This window comes from Python bivittatus, unplaced genomic scaffold (assembly GCF_059951505.1).
Source record: "Python bivittatus isolate LINGU-HERP-01145 unplaced genomic scaffold, Pbiv_v1 ctg000700_np1212, whole genome shotgun sequence".
NCBI lineage: Eukaryota > Metazoa > Chordata > Lepidosauria > Squamata > Pythonidae > Python > Python bivittatus.
This window is the reverse complement of record NW_028277098.1, coordinates 23,182,314-23,202,396: the sequence shown is the minus strand read 5'-3', so window position 1 is coordinate 23,202,396 and position 20,083 is coordinate 23,182,314.

The following is a 20,083-nucleotide window of genomic DNA, read 5'->3' as shown; positions in this document are numbered from 1 at the left end:
ACATCCCAAGGAGTATCTCCACAACATCTGCTCAACTCCATTAGCAAAGTAGCTGAAGAAAGCAGAATGCATCCCACAAGGAGAAGAGTTCCATAAAAACTGTACTGAGTTATAAGCAATGCTGAACAAAGCCATAGGCATATGACTGCTACAAACTAGCTCATAGAGCTGCGTACATTAAAAAATCAGGCCAGGCTTCTGAGACAGAGAGAGAACTGCAGCAAAATATGATAGAATCTTTAGATCAAGAAGATTGGCAAAAACACAGCCTTCATTGTATTGCCAAAGCTACTAATTAGCTCTGCACTTTGAGTGACCCCTGCTGTAACTTCTTTTAAGATGCTAAGAATAACTTAACCCACAGTTTGCACTAATTTCGGTGTAATGTCTTGCTATTGTTATTTTAATAACTTGTGCCACTTGCCACACACATGGTATTATCATAGCTATTTCTAGCACAACTCACAACCAAAAAACTGTTTCTCCAGTTCCTTGGGGACACAGCTGCTCATGTTTGGCTGCAAGTGGCTAGCTGTAGTTAGATACCTCATTGCATCTGGCCCCATTTCAGATAATTTTCTACTCATCATTTCTTTCATCTGGATGTTCTCACCCCAACTGCTGTAAGGTGAAGAGCAGAAACAAGTTTTTCAAGATTCAGCAGTCTATGCTCTTACTACTTTTTGAAGCAGACAGAAGGGGAATGATCAACAGATCAGAGAGTCATTGCATTCAGCAAGATTTATTTATTATTTAATGCACAAATGTGTATCCTGCCCTTTGAATTAAACAAAGAGAGAGAGAGATAATAGCAATCACCTGTAAAGAGAAAATAACATAAAAATGTACAATAGTACAACAGTCCTTTAAATTGTGAAATAAATTAGCAGAAAAAGTAATCATTTTCTGGGTAAAGAGCCCTTTTGAATGTCTGTGAAATTTGGTCTCCACCCTGAATCAGGAGATTATTGAAGTGGATCCTGATATAAAAGAAATATTAAATCTGCTGGACTTTGGCAGCCTTTCCAACCTGCAAATCACAAAGCCCACCATAGGGATGAACTTCAAAATTCCAAGATGTAAAGGTTTAAAGTCATTTCCATATTGTCACTTTCGCAACAAATATAAAGAAACACACACACACACCTTCCGTATTGTCACTTTTACAACAAATATATAGAAACACATACACAAATCTTTGCCTGGCACAGGAAGGATACTGATGTCAACTCTAGGTAAACATTTCTGGAAAGGTTGTTCAACAGGCTGTATATCATTCTAATTGCCATGTACTGTCTCTTAGTAGGACTACCTGAAAGAGGGTCTCCACAAAGCAGTATAAGTCTGATCGTTTGGGGGCCTGATGAATGTAAAGACTATGTCTTTCTCACATGCACTCCCAGCCTTTGACCATTAGGACCTCAACACGACATACATACATACATACATACATACATACATACATACATATATATTCTAAATATCTTCACGTATACAAGGATTATGCTAGTGTGTAGTGTGTGAATAGTCATTTATATCTAAGTGTTGTCATATATCTACACTTAGATATAGGAAAGTCATGGATTACTTATAGGTAGGGCTAACAGATCTTTGGCTGCAAAAATCTGGATCCCTATTAGATGGCAGCAAACTAGTGATCTCAGGATTTTCCCAGACCAGATCTAATAGCTCTGCTATAGGAACAATGGTATTACTGGGTGGACAAGTTTTATTTTATTATTTAAAGGAAGTATAATCCAGTTCCACACATGATGCTAAAAAATACATTTGAGATCCATTGTTAATATCACATATGAGTGTTGTTCGTGTAAATGAAATAAATTAAAATAAGATTTATTCTAGCTCTGTAAACTGCACAAACTAACATATAAAATGCTGAAAATATTGCAAGATTGGCTTTTCCCCTCATGCACAAGAATGGATATTTCTTGGAATATTTCTTTTTTGTTGGAAAAAAAATCTGAGAGTATACAGATTTTTTTTCAGTTAGAGAGTGATTAAATTATTCTGAGAATGCTGGCACCATCATGAAAAAATAATATGGAAATTGACTTTTACTCACTGCCATCTGCTGTAAACGGAGGTAACTTTTTCCCCCTGTCAGAAGAATTAACCTGTTATAATATTATTTGTGTAGTTTGCTCTATTGTAAAAGAGGAAGAAAATTGCTCTCAACACATGAGTTATGAAATACAACATCTCCATAATATAACTAGACATCAAATTCTTGAATTATTTCATTAATACAGAACCCCCCAAGAAGCTTTCCCGAACTCATCTGGATCCCAAATAGCAGTTCCTATCATCCAGTAGTTACTGATGACCTGCTAAGTATTCTGTTCAAGCAGGAGAAGCTTTAAATTATTTTCCTTGTCATGTCACCAAAGTCAAACATGTCATCTGAAACATATTTTGCAGCTGTCACAATGCTGTGCCAGTACAACACAGTGTCAAAGAGAATAAAGCCAGCTGTGAGGAAAAGCCAGCTATAAAAGTACTCACATGAAAACACATAGGGCATATGGATAAAAAGATAAACATTGCAATATGTGTCTCAGGGAGTGACAGGAGACGTGTACAGTACTGTGACTTTCTATGCCGTTTCAACAAAGGTTACAGAAGAGTCAATGCCTTATGAAAGATTAAAGAATAGATGAGTGTCACATTTCTGTCCCCAAGTCGTTCCACGTTATATCTTTTTTCCTCATCACCATTCAAGGGCCTTGCCTACTTCACCTTGTCTGAGGTGGGAAAATCATTCATTCTATACGCTTTATTAAAACATCACAAATATGATATGCTAAACAATTCAAAACCCTGAGGTCATATGAAAGTCATGTTATTGTTCTTTACTGTTCTCACGTGTTAATGGTTAGAGGGACGAACTGGGGATAAACACTTTAAATACCGGTGGTATGTTGAGTACGTTTTATAGCAGTGAATGGACTGGGATCGCCTAATGCTTCCATGCCAATCACTTTTGGATCAGATCATTACCTGAGGTGAGATAATTAGAAGACTCATGTAAGAACAGAATAAATAAATTAGATACACCAGATGCAAAAAGAAGGCATTTTTTTCACATTTCAGCACTCTTCTTATAATAGATCCTTGTGCTATGCCTTCAAAAAGAGTAAAGATGAGAAAGAAAGATTTCCATGAAGCCAAATTTATGAAAGCTGAGTAGATGGCAACACTTTATTAAGGGCTCCATAACAGATGACATCATTTCAACTCACCCCTGTCCTGCTAAGAAGGCAGTCAAAATTGGTCTTTTCCATCTCCAGTTTTAAGGTAGTGCTTTCCAGCTTATTCCAGACAAGCCATGCAGGGCAGTCTGTCTGTGGCACCTCATACTGAGATAAATTTAGAGGCAGGGGCCTGTCCTGCTCCTGAGGCTGTTGGCCTCTGTTAGCCACCTGAGGCTGCTGTGGGTAGGTCCTCTTCCGGCAGGAGAAACACTTAATCTGCCGGTTCTCCTCGCCTGCTATGCTGTTGTGTGGGATTGGACAACTGGGGAGAAGGAAAGTGTGAAAAGTGGCTCTTAGCTGCCAGGATGAAGCGGCCCACCCAGCCCTTGGCAGAGCAGGTGGGTAGAGTTTTTGACACATGTCCAGCATTCTTCCATAAAACTGGGGTGCAGTCAAAAATGAAGCCCTACTCTCATATTAGGTAGTATTGGGGGGGCAGGTTTACTGGAGTTATGAAATGCGGAATTAGTCTTTTGCTGTCAAATCTCCAAACCAGCACCAACGGAGCTATTTTTCCCCACTTCTGCCCCCTGGCTTCACTGCACGTCTTGCATTGGGGGTGGGTCACTTTACCACAGTGGGAGGCTTCATTATATAATGAAGACATGCAGGACCCATGTCAAGGATATCCCTGGGGCTTAGACATTGCAGTGACTATAATGCTGGGGGTGGGGGTGGCATCTCTACCATGGGAATAAGCAGCTTTTCAGCTACCCACCTCCCATGAATTAGGTGCTGCAGCTCTTGACACATGGGACCTTGGCAGCTTTATTCCAAGGATAGCAAGTAAGGAAAGAGTTATTCTCCTGCGCAGTAAAACTTAGGAGGAATCACACCTCTTTGGTGCTAGAAGAACTGGCATCTAAAAGACCTGAAGAGAAGCAAGGGAAGTGAATCATGGAGAATAGCTTCTCCTGTGCCAATTGTCCAACCACAAAGAACTGGTAACAGAAAATCCACAGTTCTTCTGCTGACAGCAACTAAAGGAGGCGTTCTCACCCAGTCTTTCTCTTTACCTGCTTTTTGTGCCAAAGCAGAACAGGAGTTGGAAGTGTGGTCAGCAGACTGATGCTGGCATACTTTCTGCCAGCTGCCACATTGGATGACAGCAGTTACTGCTGTCATACAGATGAGCCCTAGTATATCATTCTCTTTTTATATTCACATATACACATACACACACACACACACACACACATATTTGAAAAAGAATTTTGTACAGAATTTTTTATATATATAATTTTTATTAAAGAAATTTTAAACAAGATAAAAGCCATACAAATATTGAGAGAAAATAAAGAAAAATAGTGAATAGTAAGAATAGAAAATAGAAAATAGAAAATAGAAAATAGAAAATAGAAGAAGGGAAGGGAAGGGAAGGGAAGGGAAGGGAAGGGAAGGGAAGGAAAGGAAAGGAAAGGAAAGGAAAGGAAAGGAAAGGAAAGGAAAGGAAAGGAAAGGAAAGGAAAGGAAAGGAAAGGAAAGGAAAGGAAAGGAAAGGTTATAAAGAAGTGGCTTCCGATCTTCTTGATAATGGTTATAGATATATTTATATTTTACCTTCACTCTCTAAGGTTACATCATAATTTCCTTCTTTCCATAAGCTACCCTTTCTAATCCCATAGATCACAAGTTCATTTTTCTCTTTTTTCATCCAAAGGTCCATAAGGGGTTTCTAGTCACTAATAAATGTATTTGTTGATCTTTCTCTACATACAAGTTAATTTTGCAATCTCTGCTAGTTCTATCATCTTCATCAACCATTCCTCCGTTGAGGATATTTCAGATTCTTTCCATTTTTGCACATATAGTAATCTCGCAGCAGTAAACATATATAAAAAATAATCTTCCATGACTCTTTTCTAATTGTCTGTCCATTAATCCCAGCAAGAAAAGTTCTGGTTTCACTTGAATGTTGATCTTTAAAATTCTTTGTATGACTGTGTGTATTTGAACCCAAAATTTTCTGGCTTTTTTACAAGTCCATCAGGCATGATAAAATGACCCTTCGTGTTGTCCACATTTCCGACATAAATTTGAAGTACCTTTATACAGTCTAGATAATTTTTCTGGAGTCATGTACCAATATACATCATTTCATAAAAAATATATTTTAACATAATGTGTATTTCAGTCCTTTCAACCACATTTTCCTGCTGTTCCATCAATATGTTATGTCCAAAGTTCTTAGCCCATTTTATCATACACTCTTTCACTTGTTCTTCTGTTTCAAATTTCAATAAAAGTTTGTACATTTTAGCAATTACAAGTTCATCATTTGTGCATAATTCAGCTTCAACTTCTGTCTTCTGCTGTTATCTACCTTAAATCTTTCTCTTAACTGTGCATACAAAAACCATTGAAAGCTAAATCCCTTGTAGTTTTAATCACACAGTCTGTCTCACAGTACAATTATCTCTGTTTTGTAAATTTCACCAATTGTCTTTTCCCTTTGATGTTAAACAATCGACATTCCCAGAAATGTCTGGTCTTTTTATCTAGTTAGTTCTAAATAATATCAAAAGCACTTCTGAAAAAATATTAATCTTTCAAATGTATACTGTTCCATTTATCCATTTATAACTGTCCTAAGTCAAAATTTTAGTAAGCTTTTTGCTGTTAATTTAAAGTCTTTAAAGATATTTTCCTCTTTTCTTTCTGTAATTCTGAGGGAAGGCTGACTCACTGAGTGGTTGTCTTCTTTCTCCTGCTGGTTCCAAGACCTCTCTTTAATTTGTAAATTAATTACATCCAAAAGTGTTTAAGAAAGTGATGCTCTGAGCAAACCTAATGTCCTTAAAAAGACTGCACTGTGGTTATGAGCACACTGTCTCTCTCTCATTCCCCAGCCACTCTACTTATGAGAAGACTGCAAGATCCTTCAGTTCTCGCAGTCTCCTCATGAGGAGCAGCTAGAAGGGATACAAGTGGACAATCTCTCAGTTTCCCCTTTATCCAGAGATAATCAGCTGGCCAGAATTCACCACTGGCCACTGATCACTGCCACAATGCTGTCTCCAGTCCTTCAGAGACATCTAGTCTGCCACAGAACCTCACCCGGAAGCCAAGGATTTTGTACAGAATTAAAAACTACAGAAACATAAAGAGAAAATTAGAAAAGAGAAAAAGATACAAAAAAACAGAAGAAAAAGTGAGAACAGTAGAAGTCAAAGAAAAAGAGAAAGGGGAAGAAACAGATTTAAAGAAGCAAATTTTGATCTTGTTTGCAGCGGTTACAAACATGGTTAATATCATTTCCACTCTCCCAAATTACATAACATGGTTCCCTTCTTCCCATAAACAACCCTTTTTAATCAATAAATCCTGAAATCACCAATTCATTTTTGCCCATTTTCAGCAAAAAGTCCATAAAGTGTATCCAGTCTTTTAAAAGTAGTTATTGTCCCTTCCCTAATCAAACAGATCAATTTAGCCATTTCAGCAAGCTGTACCATCTTCACAGTCCACTCCTCCATTGTGGGTATTTTTGTATTTTTCCATCTTTGTGCATATGTTAGCCTCGCTAGTATATCATTCTTCCTCTAAAAGTACCCACAACCCCTCAGTGGTTTGTGAAAGATATGTCTAAAAAACATCTTTCCAAGAGTTGTACAGTGCTTTGGATGTGATTCAGAAAAACTGCTTCAGGATACAGAGGAAGGCAACATCTCTATGTAACTCATGAAAGCAGCTGCATCTGTTTCCAAGCTAGTGCGGCTCCAAGGAAGCCTCCTCACAGCAGCCTCATGATGCTGGAAAACAATGCACTTGCTTTCATGAACTGCAGACAGTCACTGGGTTCATGTTCTAAGTACCTCTTCCTAACTGAATTCTAGGTATTACACAGCTGTAGTTTCTGATAGTGGATAATAAAAAAAAATTATAAACAAGAATTTATTTCAGTGAAATGTACATTTAAAAAGTCTACATCAATATATAAACAGGATACCATTTGGGAAATGTGACTTCTTGTGGTATTTAGGACAACTTTGCCCATTATGGGAAGTAGTATTCAAAAGCCCCATAGGTTAGAGAAAATTGCAAGCAGAAGTGGATACAGATTTTTTAAACAATTTTTTAAAAAAAATCTATTGTCCCTCCTGCCACAAATTGACTGGAATAATGCTCCAGTAATGTGTGGGTCAGATTCATACTGACAATCTGCACATCCTTTGGAAGTATTCTAGTGATTGGCCCTATCCCTTGACTTCTACATGGTGAACATATAATGATAACAAGTTCAACATATGTATACTTCACGTACGTAAGTTGTGCATTTGTCTTAAAAATTACGTTTGCAGCGTTTTTTCCCACTGACCATACATTCAAGCAACTGTATAAACAGAGAGTATCCACTGTCATCTTATAGGGAACATATAAAGATGCAGGGGGGGGGGGCATGATGGACATTTTGCCCTCCTTCTTTCTTGACTTATTCAGATTCTGTGAATGTAGTCATTATATACAAATTCCCAAATGATAGAGGAACATATCTGAAAAGGAGTTACGTTTACCTTCACATCTCAGAATAGTAAATGTGCCTCATAATTAATCCAATTGTTCTTTACACAATAGATAAAAGCATACTTCACAAACAGAATGCTGAAACGTGGACATTCTGTTGCACATATTCCAGCAGCCATCAAATTTGAAAAATATCATACTCTACGTGAAAGTCTATCAAATCTCAACCCTCATATCTCACACTGCCCAATACCCTTAAAATGGCAGCACTTCAGACCATTTTTTCAGTTGAGAGATAATAGACACTATCAGAAGATATTACTGAACATTCACTCCCTTACTCTTTCAGTGTTGCTGACAAAGAGCAACTGAAGATGATGGAAGAATTCTGAAGACAAAGGAGAAGTGAGACAATTTTTTCCATATGCTAAACCTCCTCCCCTCTAGCTGTTAGGATGTTACAGCTTTGTGAGTAATTCTGCCAATTTAATTCAATTGAATTTATACAGAAACTTAGACATCATTGCATAATAATTAACGTTGGGCTAAATGCTGACCCTTACATTTGAGAAGTGGTTTTTTTACTCACTGCAAAAATAAGTGTATTTTTCTTCCTGCCTTTTTCACAGGCTAACTGCTGTAATTATTTCCAAGGAAATTTCCGGGTGGTTGCTCAGGGAGGGCTGTATTTTTCAGTTAAACCACATGCTTTCCCACAGTTTGAGAAGGCTGTCCTAGTTCTCATTTCACAGAATGATCAGCTGACCAAGACTGCATGATCAGGTGATCATTCATCAGAAAAATCTGCCAGAGACCGAAAGGCCCTGTGCTATTTCAGCAAACTCGGGGACTTTTTAAAAATGAAAACAAAAAAAAACCAAACCTTCTGTGCAAACCTGCCCCAAAGGAATTAGTCCTCCCTACTCCCTCTGATCACTCTCTTTTATTTTTCCTTGGTTCATAAATTTAAAGGGAGCAAACAGTTCATTAAAATACCACTAATCATCTGTTATCCAAATCTATCCTATATGCTATATCCTATAGCAGTTCTATATCCATTAATCTGAGAGTTAGCTCTAGTTTGGTGTGGTTAAGGCAGTGTCTCTCAACCTCAGCAACTTTAAGAGGTGTGGACTTCAACTCCCAGAATGCCTCAGCCAACACAACTCACTGGGGAATCCTGGGAGTTGAAGTCCACACCTCTTAAAGTCGCTGAGGTTGAGAAACACTGGGTTAAGGCATCAGGCTAGAAACCAGGAGACAGTGAGTTCTAGTCCCACCTAGGCACAAAGCCAGTTGGGTGACCTTGGGCCAGTCCCTCTCTCTCAGCCCTGGGAAGCAAGCAAGGGCAAACCACTCCCAAAACACCTTGCCAAGAAAACTGCAGGGATTAATCCAGGCTGTCACCTGGAGTCAACACTGACTTGAAGGCACCCCCCCCCCAAAAAAAACCCACCGCCCTCCGGTGGACTCTGTATGATATAGAAGTATGTAAGATTACATAATCAAATCTATGCTCAGACGTACACGTTGCTGATGCCTATCTCTATGTAGAAGAATAACAGAGGTTTTTATATACGTATATATACAGAGGCAAAAAGAGAAAGAGCTCTGCCCAACTTTCCAGCCAAGTCATCTTCTGTCCATGCAGTATATGCCTCTCACAATACAACAGACTGTCAAACCTACCGTAAAGCTGCTCCTTGAGTGTTTCCTTGGAAGCAGCCCTGTGTGTATCACCATCCACGTGCGCTGACTGGTCGTAGTTTACCACTTAATGATTTCCACCTGTGCCCTGCCATCAGGGACAGAGACATAACAATGATTTAAAATTATATTTTTCTATAGCCTAGCTGAAATATTACCCCCAAATGTGAAGGAGCAATAAATGTTAAATAGTCGTGCTAGTAGCAGTAATATCAAGCAGCCACTGACCCAATGCGTGAGAGGCCATCTCAGCCTCTGTTATTACACTGCATCGCAGGAAAGCAGGTGGGCATTCCCATTTTCTTCCGCTTCACTCCTGGCTAGCTATCATCGCATTCTCCAGAACAGCAATGACTGACACCAGACCCCAGTGGCAATGCTTAAACCGAGCGCTAGCATTTCATTAATTCTTGCTGCCCTCCGTTTTTCACCTAGACAATTGTTCATTGATTTAAATTGTCTTGTTGTCTCGAACAGTTCACGGAGGAAAATTTGGAAAGGAAAACAGTCCTTCTCCCGCTATGAGTAAAACTCTCATAGCGCTATCTCTGTAGAGATAGGACACGCAGTGAGCAAAAAGCATCCACTCTACAAAATATGCCCGATGTTTGGGAGTGTCCCTGGTACTTAAAACTCTGATTACCAGCCCGCAGGTGATTTATTTATTTTTTTTGAAAGGGGGAGGAAGACAGAATATGAGTTGTCCATTGACATTTTATGTTTAAGCCTTACTGTGTTAACCTTTTGAGATAATTTTCTCAGTGGGGGTTAGATATTTCAGGGGGAATTTTTAATGGTGAAGTATCTGCTCGGATTTCTGGAAAAAACAATCTGTGACAAAAGGTAGTTAAATGAAAGCAGATTAGCAGGATAATTTCAGGCAAGAAGCAAACATGTTTGAATCTGTGAATACAGCGAGCTGCATTTTTTTTTCAGTGTGTTTTAACTACGTCTATAAAGAATTCAAGATGCCCTTTTTCAATATTTATAAGAACACATTGCCATTGTCTGACATTAAAGGATATTTTCTGTTCCGAGATTAGGATGCAATATAGAATAGCAAAACAGAGATCTCCAACTATTTTAATGCAGTGAATAAATGTTAAGTCATATTTAGGACAGAGAACATCAAATGCTTTTTCTTAATAATTTATAGTAGATAAATTATGAAATTGGCTATCAGAATGCGCAGACATGGCCACCAATTAGATGATGTTAAAAGAGGCCTGGACAAATTCATGGAGGATGGCCGTGATAACTACCTAGTCATAGAAACTCCAGATGAGGCAAAGTATATTCCTGAATATCAGTTACTGGAAAAGGGAATGAGAAGGTTTGCATGTTGATATGCTCATATTTTGCTTGGTGAGTATTTCCCAACTTATGATCCATGGACCATCTGGTAAAAAAAAGTTGATAATGGTAGAGGAGATAGGAAAGAGTTGACTTACTTTTCTTAACTTGGGAGTGAGAATGGTCTCACTCTGCTCTCTTGTAAGCAAGTTCCTCTTGTTTTTTTGGGAATCATTAAGTGAATGATCAAGAAGAGGAAGATATGTTGCTGAAGATTCTCAGTCATCCAGGTGGAATTATCTGGAGGTTGAGTCATGGCAACTGGACTTTTTTTCTTTTGGTTTGATACATTTCGCTGCTTGTCCAAGCAGCTTCTTGAGAGAGAGGAGTGAAGGAATCCATTTATGCCAAAGTGGAAAATCCTTCCCTCAAAAGAGGTTGAGGCCTCAGACACAACTTGTCTCCCATTTTTCATGCTGCTCTTTCATCAGTCCCCAGGAAGATTAAGACCACTTCACAAGTTCACCAGGGAGGCAGCACTTAACGACCCACTTGGGGATGAGTGAGGGAACAGGAGTAAGACATCCACATCCCAAAGACTCTACTAATCACATCTCCTATTGTCCCCTAATGAGCCCATCATATTAGTGAGAAACGCAGCCACCCTGGAAGACATTTATGGGGTCCCCCCTAACCAACTTTAAGGGAAGAAGCTGCTTGGACAAGCAGCAAAACCTATCAAACCAAAAGAAAAGTCCAGAAGTCCAGTTGCCATGACTCAACCTCCAGGAAGAGGAAGAAGAAGCTATTTGCATTGTGGATGAATGAACAGAGCTCAACCTAAAAGTTAAAAGAGAAACAGCAGCAGTTGCCTTCACTTGTAGGAGGTGGTTGCTGCTGTTGGGATCCTTCTTAGAAATGAAACAGGAATGTCCACAGGGTATGGTAAAAAAAGTCAAGATGGCATCTATGATGGAGTGATCAAAGCTCCACCTTTGGAGCACAGAAGAGCTGGAAACTTCTAAAAAAATTATACCATTCCAATGAACAAAAAAAAGGGGGGGTAATCTTGAATCCCTAACAGATTTCTACATCTGTCTTATAGAAAAATAATAATATTTAATTATTGTCTAACACAAAATACCATAAAATCTATGTCACAGAAAAACAGAGTCATTTTTTGATTAACAGAAAAACTTGCCTTTTCAAAAACAGATGTCATACATCTCTTGAATCCAGTCTTTAATATCTGGCATATTACCACTTTTCCAATTTCTCAAAATAATTCTCTTAGCAATACCCTAGGCCCAATACAACCATAATTAGAGAACAATATCAAGATGAAGCAAGTTCTTCAGAAGCTGGAACACTGGGCAAAAAACAGAAAAAAGAAAAATCTTACATTTGGGTGGGAAAATCAAAGGCATAAGTATAGGATGGGGAAACCATAATAGGCAGCAGTACATGTGAAAAAGATCTGTGTGGATATCAAGCCGAACATGAGCCAACAGTGTCATGTAACTGCAAAATAAGCAAAGTCAGTCCTAGATGGCATCATAATGTCAAGATGAAAAGAAGTCATTCCTCTCTAGTCTGCATGGCCAGACTGCATATAAAATATTGCACCTGTTCTGGACACCACAGTTTAGAGAAGTCACTAACAAATTTGAGTATCACTGGAGAAGAACAACCAAGATGATAAAGGGCTTGAAAGAGAAAAAAAATGAGAAATTGTTGAAGCCACTGGATATGTTTAGCCTCAGGTCAGAGTATAGATCTCAAGGAGAATGTTACAGAATTTTTAGAAAATGTTAAGGCATGGAAATAAGCCAAAAGCTTTCTGTTGTCTGATGTTAGGGCAATATATTCTGTCCCCTTTTTATTGATCTGATCCATTTCTTACTGAAGCCAAACTATGCCCACCTTTTGATTTTTTTGAAGAAAAAGGTCAAGCCCCATACAAAGATGAAAGGTGCTGCCCTCTGTCCTCAAACAGAATTTCCAAAGTATTATTTATATAAGGCAAGACTAAAATATTCCTTCCTTCCTTTTTGTTAGAAGTTGATGGAGAATAATAGGCAACCAAAAATATAATGAGCACTATTTGTAGCAAGGTTTACCGATGCTGGCATCTGTTTCAAACATCAAAGCTCAACCCTGGAAGATAAAGTAACCTGGATGTATTTCAAACATCTGCAAAGTGAATTTCCCTCAGCACTAAATAACTACCCATCCAGGCGTCAGCAGGGTATTTTGCTGCCTGAAGTGAAGGGCAAATGTCCCCCCTTCTCCTGCCTCACTATTCCCATTATTCCCATTTTCCAATGGACACTTCCATTTGCATTTTACTTCAAAACCAGCAAAGTGATGGATCTCTGTATTTCTGATTTATGTAACATTATCCTATGTTAATTCATTAGCCCATTCCATCTCATTCCCACACTGATCTGCATTAGTAAAAATAAAAGTTAAAAACTGGGCATACAAGTTTTCGGTATTTTTAACAATTTGGTAATTTTTAAAACCAATGCTATTACTGAAAACTCAGGAGAAAGACGAAATTGAAAGAGAGAAGTATGTTCCGATCTGTGCATTAGTTCAGGAGGTTTAATTGATCAGTCAGTTTATTTTACAATATTTATAAACCACCCCAACCATTCAGACTCTGAACAGTGCACAAAGAAGCAAGAAACAGATAAAGTCAAAACACAAAATGGCTGTGTGGAATATTCATCCCAGGCTGAAGGCCTCTTTTTAGTGCCTTCTGTAATGTCCAAAGAGTAGGGGCCGGGTCAGCACACTTCACAATGCATGGGCCGCTACAGAAAGGCCTGTCTTCTCGTCCATGTCTCTTACTTCTGTCAGCCCTTCAAGGTAGACTAGACTAGGACACCAAAGTCATGCAGGGCAACGCTACTTTGATCATAATAAAAATTATAATTATTGCAAGTCTCAATGCGCTTCCCCCCCTCTCTTTTTCTTCAGGAGAACTAGGGAAGGCCTTGTCTGAGACGTTTTCTCGGGGTACAGATCTGCCCCGAACTCAAGTTTCTTTTATCTGAACTTTGTCAGCAGCTTTTCCTCCTGTTCCTCAGGGTTATTCTTCCTTCCCATTACAATTTCATGTGAGGGTGGTACCTTCAGTAAGCCCTCTCTCAATGAGCAGACTAGATGGCTGTATCGAGCAAGGTGGTCCCTAATAGTTTGGGCCAGCTCATATTAAAATACTCCTTGAGCCATTTCTGCAGCCCCTTCCTCAAAACTTTACGAATCTTCCCCCTGACACACCGAAGCTCTGACCTTGTTATCAGCCTGCTGCCTGAGATGACTGCCTATCCCTGCCCAAAGGTAGAGCGAAATACCCTCCAGTCAGCCCACTAAGTTTCTTCTCATGGCTCCATTTCATTTTCTTGGGCCCCATTCCTTCCCTCTTTTTCAGGGCCAAGAAAGGAGAAAGGGCTTATTTCTGAAATGCAGTAGATTAAAGACAATCTTTTCTCCCTTCTCCCAAACATTAGGAGTAAGGTTTTGTCAGTCCAGTACAAAAAGTGGTGTTTCCAGCCAAGTTGTCTTCCAGCATCGCTTTTTCAAAGGATTGTGACATCTTTGCAATTCACTCAACAATGAATACTTTCTAAGCCTCTGGAATACAGATTAATAACATAATAAAAACAGAAATGGGGAGAGATCTGTTTAGCTTTCAATAAATCAATGGCTTTAATTGTGCTTTATTGTTTCAGAGTAAACATTTGTTAATTTTGCTTTTAATCACATTTGATTTTTTAAAAAAGGAACACAAGTTATTTTCTTCATGCTTTATTTTTAAAAATGTGCTTTTGATAGGTTCCTATTATAAAAATTAACAATAAAACTCATATCCATGTGTTAAATATTCCAAAGATAGAGCAGGCCATGTTGCAACTGACTGCCAGAGGAACTTATCAGAAGAAATAAATGGCAACCCTGAAAAAGTCCCACAGTAGGGTTCCTCAACTCCAGCAACTTTAAGATGGGTGGACTTCAACTCCCAGAATTCCTCAGTCAGCCGTGCTGGCTGGGGAATTCTGGGAGTTGAAGTCCACCCATCTTAAAGTTGCTGAGGTTGAGGAACCCTGCCCCACAAAATGGCTGAACATGCAGGGATTCAAATCTTGGCTTTTGAAGCTTCTATCTGGATGGGTAAATGCATTACTTTTGCTTTTTCCTCTGATCAATGTTTTAAAAGTCTCCAATTCTTTATAAATTTATGAAAAAAAGTACAACTTTTTAAAGTGCTTATAAAATTGACAGCCATCCTAAATTATGGTTGGATCAGGCCCACCTATAATTGTCCATGAAAGAAAGGAGAGATGTTTGAACCCAATCTAAAAATGAACAATTATCATGGCATTTAAAAGCAGAGATGGTCAGCTTGTTATATATTATGATGCCAAATCAAAAATGTATTACAGGTTACGTGGGCACAGCTAATTTATATAATTATAATAAACTGCAATTATTGTAATACAATTGCATACTTGTTTCATCAAAATGCCAGTTGTTTTGTATAATTATCTTGTCATTCTCCCCTTTTCTTACAGTTAGAAAAGAGTGCACAAATTTGAACATCAGCAACAATGGGTTAGAGACAGTCCCTTTAACTGGGATGAAGATGACTTCACAGGACTATCATTACTCTCACTGGATATGTTCTGTGTCACTCCACTAAGAGTGTATAAAAGGTATAGTATACTGAAGTTCTCCCAGTTATTATATTTTATGGATATTCTCTTTCATTTTCCTGTTATGTACTCTGGTCTATGACTGCAATATGTTTGTATGTACGATAAGTGTGCACAGGGCACCACAAGGAACAATGCTTTGATCATACCATCTTCAGTGTCTGGGAAAGGGCTGGAAACAATCACTGACTGTCTCCAATCATACATATCTTTGAAAATGTGGAAATCCTGCACAGAAAATCTTCAGAATCGGCTTCTTCCATTATGGACTGTACAATTGGCCAATCCATATCTTAATTTGTATGTCGAGCGGCAGTTTTCAACTTTTTCCACTGTATCCTCACCCATAGCTTTTGTAGATGACTGTGTTTGCAAGCAGTTTAAAACTCACTTTCTTTTGCAGATGCTAAATAAAAAATACCTATTCATTCTTAGATTTGCCAAATAGGCAAAGAGCAGCATTCATGCTGGCATCACGCAAAAACAGCACTATTTCAGTTCAGAGAATGTAATATTACCCAAGAGTATTTTGAAGCAAATTACAGCATGAATAATAATAATAATATAACACTGAATACAATATATAAGAATTAAAAGTAACTCCTGGTGATTACATGTACATATCCATTCTGTTTTCTTGGAATAATATAGAAGTGGTTTGCCATTTTTTGTTTGTTTGTTTGTTTACTTCCTAGTCTATTCTAAAGCCCTAGTATTTCCTGGTAGTCTCTCATTCAATACTTGGCTTTTCTGAGGTAGCTAAAATTTTACTTTGAAGAAGCAGGATAGAAATAATGACACTTTTGAACCTTGATCTTGGAGAAGACTCCTGAAAATACCATGGATAGCCAAGAAAACAAACAAATGGATCATCAACAAATCAATCCGGAGCGCTCATCTGAAGCGCAACTGACCAGGCTCAAATGATCCTACATTGGACACATTATACAGAGACCTAGCTTTCTGAAGAAGGCTCTAATGCTGGGAAGGTAGAAGGAAAGAGAAGAGGATAACCAGCAGCAAGGTGGGTGGACTGTTAAAGAGACAATGGGTACACCACTGGAAGACCTGAAGGACCAGGCTGCGGACAGATTGTCCTGGAAATAATCTATCTGTGTTGTCACTAAGAGTCAACACCAGTTTAATGGAACGTAATCAAAAAGATGGCTCAGTGCTTCTACCTGCTATGGTGACACAAGAGGTAAATAGAATTATATTATTATACTGTACATCTCACCCTCCTCCAATATACCATCTGTAGTACTCTTAGCGACAGATCACAGGTTGAGAACCATTGATGCCTAACATCATGTTCTTGGGATATTGTCAGTTATCAAATCCACATTTAATACAATTGCAGGGACTATTATTCAATTCTTCTCTAATTTCAAGATGTGTATGGGTACTCTGGACTTAGCTGATGCTTTGTTCTGTTTTGTTGTATATCTATTTTACTCCTACAGTAGCTCTATTTTAATTTACAGTTTAACATGTGTTATGAGCAAAGTGCATTGGATTAATGTCAAAGGCTAAATCCTTCTTAATAGCCATAAAACGTATCCTTCAAGTGTTTAAAAAACACTGGCTGCAGCATACTTGTGGGAAGAGGATAAATAGAAAGGGAAGACCTGTTCATTTATTTTGATGCTTTCCTCCAATAAAAACACTACTGAGTATATCTGGGTATCTCTTAAAACCATGAAAGCTTTACTCAAGTAGTTATATGCAGCTCTGGAGAAGTCACATATAGGCTGCTCTTGTTTCAGAACAAAATGCATACTTGAGGAATACACATTAAGACTGTGTTGTGTTATTTCAATTCTGAAGTTTGACTTGAAGATGATTCAAACAAAACTTGGTAAAAAAAAGTTAGATACAAACCATAGATTTTAGAAAGGCCAGTGTTAATAAATTAAGAGAAATAGTAAGGAAATGCCTTGAGAAGAGAACTTTAAAGGCCAAGGTATTGTAGCCATTTGGGACTTCTCAAAAAGGAAATAAAGGATAGCTTAGTTGCAAACAGTAGCAATGAGGAAGAAAACTGGGCAACATCTAAAAGAGCCAATGTGGTTGAATGTAGTTGAATAGGTAGCTCACAAAGCAGCTGAGAAGGATGCTTATTGGAAATGGAACAAAAGGCTAACAACCAAGAAGGTCTGCAGAGCTTCGGCTCACAAACATAGGAATGAGGTCAGGAAGGCAAAGATAGAAGGTTAGCAAATGAGGCAAAAGCCAACAAGAAGAGTTTCTTCAACTATTTCAACAACAAGAGAAAGACAAAGGAGGTAGAATTTTTGTCTCCTTTAAGAAAGTACCTGACTTAGTGGACAAGGGAAATGATATGGATATAACCTTGATTTCAGCAATATTTTGACAAGCTTCCACATGACATAAGCCGTTGAAGTATGGTTTGGATGGCACAACAGTAAGTTAGGTCCAAAACTGTTTTGATAACTGCACTCAGAGAATCAGCATTAGTGGTTCTATATGGAGTTGGAGAACAGTACCAGTGGGGTCCCACAGGGATCTCTCTTGTCTTTATTAATGACCTGTATATCCAGGTCATTAGTTATTAATCCAGGTCATGTATGTATTAATAACGTGTATAACAGGATTGGTGGGTTGCTTATCAAATTTGCAAATAACGTAAAATCTGGAGGTCTGGCTAATGTCCAAGATGTGAGAACAAGATTGCAATCTAATCTCAATAGTTTGGAAAACTCCTTTAACAGGAAGAAATGTATTACATTTGAGGAAGAAAAATATAGGGTACACATACAAGACAGAAGTTTCATAGCTTGGAAGCACTACATCAGAGAACGACTTGGGCATGGTCATTAACAAGTTGAACATGAAGCAGCAATATGAGATTATTCCCCTCTACTCTGCACTGGTGAGATCACACCTGGACTACTATGTACAGTTCTGGGCACCACACTTCCAGAAAAATATTGACAAATAGAACATGTTCAGAGGAAGGTGGCAAAGATTATAAAGGACTTGAAAATATGTTCTATGAGGACAGGCTGAAGGAACTTGGCATGTTCAGTCAAAGAAAAGAAGACTTTGGTATCAGTGTTCAGGTACATAAAAGAGTGACATAAGGAAGATGTTCAGGAACTAGTTTTCATTGCCACAGAAATTAGGACCAGAAGTAAAAGGTATCAGTTGAAATTACCTAGATTTTGTTCAATTATAAGGAAGAACATCTTGACAGTAAAAAATGTACAACAATGGAAGTCTATTTATGGAAAATGTGGATTCACATCTCTGGATATTTTTTTTAGAAGAGGCTGGATAGCCACCTCTTGAGGATGGTTTAACTGGTTTTCCTACACACTTCAGAGGATTGGACAAGATTATCATTGTGGTCCATTCCAACTCTGTAATTCTATGATTATATAAACACTTCAATTATACAATCATCTACAGTCATCTACAACATACAGTGTAAGGACTGTAACAGCCACTGTGTAACAGACAGGTAGAAGACTAGCAGAGCACATCCATGAACATCAACTAGGAGTCAGAAGACACGATGAAAACTCCTTAATCTCACAACACATGGACAGACTCAACCATAGTTTCAAGTGGGAAACTGTCAGCATCTTTGACCAAGCTAAATCCAAAATCGCTAGGGAATTCCTGGAAACTTGGCACTCAGACAAATCAGCTATCAATAGACATATTTAATAGACACATGTAAACCACATTTACAAACCATTCAAAACAGACAGTAAAAGAGCTAAGAAGGAAACAAAAAGACCAGAACACATCGTCTCCAACAACCAACACTCAGATAAGCAAGGATGAACACCAGGGATTATTATCAAGCAGAAAACAATACCCTAATCAAGGAACTACCAAGGAGAAAACCACACCCCCACCAACACTGCATATAAACAGAGAGCAAACCCCATACTCACTAGCACTGATGATGTTACCTAGTCAGGTGATGAAACAATGAAATGTCTGCAGGCAAGCCACCAAGCTCAGGACTCCACACTTTGATTATACTTCCAAGTCAAGGTGCTGAAGCAATTTGAAGTGTTAAACTGACTTGAATACTTCCTAATGGAATCAGAAAGATTAGGAGATTTAACACACTTTGGCACATGCACAAACACACTCTTTTGAATTACTTTAAAAGTTCAAATCAAATTGTTTCAATTTACTGAATCAATACAAAGTTTACAACTAGAGTGGATTGATTTTCTAAACTGATGTAAAGGTCTGCCTCAAATAAATTCAATTTTTCAAATCAATTTGGAAATTCATATATTGCAGCTGATTCACACATGCCTAACATATATAATCTATCTGGAATTTTAGAAACTCAACCTTGTAGCATGCAAGTTTGGACAAATTCAGAAAGCTAAAGGAACTGGATTGATGGGCAGTGGTGTTGCATGGTGGTTAAAAATCAGAGACAAATCAACAAATCAAGATTTAAATTTCTACTCAACCAATCTCTCTGGGTAACCTTCGGCCATTTGTCCTCTCTGTCTCTTAATCCAATATATATTGTGCAGTGAGCATTTTTCTTTTATGCAAATAATTCCTATATAAACCTAAATATTCATTTTACAAACTTCCCTCTAATAAGGCATTGTCTACTGATATGAC